Source organism: Watersipora subatra, chromosome 2 (assembly GCF_963576615.1).
Source record: "Watersipora subatra chromosome 2, tzWatSuba1.1, whole genome shotgun sequence".
NCBI lineage: Eukaryota > Metazoa > Bryozoa > Gymnolaemata > Cheilostomatida > Watersiporidae > Watersipora > Watersipora subatra.
In genome coordinates this window covers 45,859,504-45,863,621 of record NC_088709.1, presented here as the reverse complement: position 1 = coordinate 45,863,621, position 4,118 = coordinate 45,859,504, and positions in this window count along the sequence as shown.

Here is a 4,118-nt window from a genome sequence, read left to right as displayed (position 1 = left end):
ACGCAGGCGCAGAAACAACTCTCGTAGAATGAAAGTCCCAATAGCACGTTCCTCCTATCGTCGCACCGAGCGAATGTTTGGTATACCGCTAAGGCTATTCTCGTACTTAATGCGCCTTGCTAGATCAAATAATAAAACAATTATATTTTAATCAGTTTCTGCTAGGTTTAAAACGTTTCAACGGCCAAAATTTTAACAGCAAATTTTCATAAAGGTTATATTTTGTTTTTAAATATGAGTTAACGTTTTTGTTGGGTTAAGCGTTGTTTTGAGAGATTCTCAGCGGAGTAATTGTGTCAAGTTGTTGTACAGTAACTTTGATTATTTATTTTATCTTTGCTTATTTCAAATACTTCTTTCAAGTTTTTAAGCAGATAATTCAAATAGATCTAAAATATGGAAATTCTTAATTTGGCTATAACTGGTAAACCTTACCTCTATCTTACTGAAAGCTGTTAGTGCAAAGTAAATGGAAGAATTGTTATGTCAAATTAGAGGGGAACGTGGGGCACATTGCAATGCAGGACACGTTGAAACACTTCTCAAGGTTTTTGCTTACTTACATCATTTTAAATTCATACCTCACTAATTGAAGAGCTTTCTAGGTCATCTTACGAGGTATCCTAATTGCATGAAATAAAAAAAACAGCAATTTAGGTGAGCCATGATTTTGTAAAATTTAATGGTAATTTTTTGCCCTTTCATTTTTATAGCCGAATTTAGAAAATTGCATATCTTCTTTGTACTTCATCCCATGTTAAAAAAAGTCAGTGGAGGCAGCTATACGCATGTTTTCTTCACAATGCACCCACCAACTTCATCATGTTACATCATCCTGAGTTGGGATGAACATTTTGGTTACTCAGTGACAAGTAGGGCACGTTGAAACACAAAGGGTTTGGGGCAAATTGCAACACGTTTTAGTGATAAAAATAGAGGGCAGGTTGCAACATGTCGCAACTTGCCCCTCTATTGGAGCTGCTTTTTATTACAAGCCTTGACGATGTAGCTAAAAGTTTATCCTCACGATGAACCCCCAAATTTCTGGACAATATTGATATCATGACTGCAAATACTAATATATAAAAAGAAAAGTTTCATTTTTATATCAACACTAGCTATACTAACCAGCGTTGCCCCGTTAATAAAAAGTCTTTTGACAGAAAATTGATTTGTATAAATTAACATATGACAATATTTGCCATTCTAACTTTCAACTTACATATCATGAAAGAAGTGTTTTGTGTAATCGAAATGAATTAAGAGAGAAAATTCAAACAACTAAAGGTTTTCAAAATTTGTCAAACAACTGTTACTTTCAAATTTCATATCATGAGGAAAATGTTTTGTGCAGGGCAAATAAATTGAAAAAAAAACTAATATAAGATGTAAAATAATTAGCAAGTAAAACCTAAATTGAATCTGTTTTGCTACAATTACAATAAAAGAGGATTCAATAATAATACAAATAATACGAATTGAGACAACAAAATAAAAATCCTGAATAGGTTGAATTAATAATAATAATTCTTGCATAGAAGCGTCTTTGTAAAAAAAATATTACTGTTCCACAAGAAGCTATCCATCAAAACTTTGAATATGATGATACTGGTACCTCTCGATACTGGTACAAATGTAAAAATGAGATATCGTACTGTTTCTGTCTGACCGAACGGAGAGAGAATGTGGAGGCTCTTCCTACAGAGATAAAAAAATTGTCCGCATGAAAAGAATTGGCCGTGACTGCGATTTTTAGCAGTCGAACCTTACGAAAAAACCAAAATAGAAGTTCAAAAAACACGAAAAAGCATCGTGTTTCAAAGAGTTCATAGAATTCATAGAGTTTCAAATAATATGTCATTTCGCTTGTGCATACGATATATGATAATGTCTTTGGTCAACACGCCTTGTATAGCTCAGTGGTATAGCTCAGTGGTATAGCTCAGTGGTATAGCTCCGTGGTATAGCTCAGTGGTATAGCTCAGTGGTAGTTTCAGCGTGCCCCATTGGGTGTGTCAGCGTGCCCGATACTGGGGCACATTGACTTACCAATTGTGCAATTAGTACTATTGTGATATTTTCCAAAGTATACAACCATCAGAATTGGCATTTGGCATAAAAATGGAAAACATATTTCTGCATCCTTTGTGATTATCTATATTATATTCCATAATTTTTGGAAAGCGCTATACCCAAAGATGCATTTTTTGTTGCAGTTGTCTGTTATTTTGTGACCTAATAAGTACAAACAGCTAGTTATCAGCAAATATATTTCAATACGTATAATAATTAAACCATTGGAAAGTAGAAGCTACTTGTAAAAAAACTTTGTGAAAGTCTTAATTGGCATTAACCACAAGAATGATTATGCGGCGTTTTGGACATTGAAACAAACAAGCCTTTAAACTTTATGAAAAATTGTTTGTTTCTTAGATAATTTTCACATTAATTTGAACATTATCTATGAAAATGTATCACCATCATCTTTAATTGTTGTTCTTATCTCATTATAAGCAGTTTTGTAAGACTGTATTATAGTATATTATTGAATAATATTATATTTATAACTTCAAGTATGTTATAGTTTTTGGTCTGGCTAAGCTCAACATCATCTTTTTATCTCCTGCAAACCCCAACATAGGTCTTAATGCATTCTTAATGCTTTAGTACTTAGGTCTTAATGCTGTCTCAAAATATCGCTTAGTTCCAAAGGCTGCTTTTTGCAACGATTTATTTTCGTATTTAATCCTTAAAAAACTATGTTATTAATTTTATTCGCCGAGCTAAGTTATGCCGCTTGGCATTCTATGATTTTAATTTTTATATTTGTCATAGCTAATGATTATATTGCGCAGCTAAGTTCATTTAGCAATACATCCGTCTTTTAATACTAACTACGGAACCATAAAAGTAGATAAAATGTAAAGAATTATACTTCTTTGCAGCTTCTCTGTTATAAGCTGGTCAACTAATATTTAGCACGTTGATATGAATAGCTTTCATCTCTTCCGAACAAGTTCACTCTGGCCTTAACTGGTGCCACAAATTGGGCTCATAACTTAGGTCTGCAAGTATGATTGTAGCATACACCGTTAAACCTCTAAGTGAACGCCTTGGCACTTTATTTTTCAACCCTTCCTCTCTAGTGGCGGTCAATTGAAGGTGGTGAATTAAATAAATGCTGGCGTTGTTTTTTAAATGGCTCATCAGAATTTTAAGAAAATTAATTTAGCGCTTTTTCGGGTGAAGCGAGTGTTGTCTATATTTTGCCCTCTTTTTCTGGTGGAGCAATGCTAAATCTTTTGGATGCAATAAATCTGCTAACTTACCTCAAACTTCTCAAATATCTCTAAATAAAATACGTATTGGTAAGCAGAGAGATATCTCTACCAGTTGTTATCTATTGCTTGTAATTATAGCCTGTGCCTTGCTGCGCAATTTGTTAGAACTTTCAATTATTTATTTTATTCTAAATTTGAAGACATATTATTGTTCTATATCTATATTTAACAATGTTGAATAAAAGCTAATTGCACTCATTAATATGTTTGCTACAGTTGGCAGCCAAAACTAGCTTTTTATGTAAAATAGAAAAGGAGTTCCGAGCGTCGATCCATTGTCAGCCATGTTAAGATAACAACAAGGATGTTATGAAATAATATGCTATAAATCTGCAAATTTGTAAGTTATAAAATGATAATTGATCAAACGTTACAAATATATATATTCATGAACAAGTGACATAAACAAACCATACTTATAGTACTTGCAGAAACAAAAATTAACGTTTTTAAAACAAAAATGTTTGCATCGTTTGCTCGGATAGCTGCGTTGTGAATGTTGCTGTCAATGGAATGAACATCTTCTGGTTGTCCAATACCTTCCACAATGTCTTCTGACATCTACTCTTCATTTGTACTGCTTAATTAGTCGATATTAACGTCCAAACAATGTTTTGTCAGGGCAATACTTTTACCGGTTAAATTTAGCACAAATGCAATGCGTAAAGGTTTTGCTTGCTAAATGCAACCTTCACCCTAAAACCAGTCGTTCATCTACCATCGTAAATGCAAACTGTTTTTCATATAAATGTACTTCGAGGTTTCAAGAGCGCATTA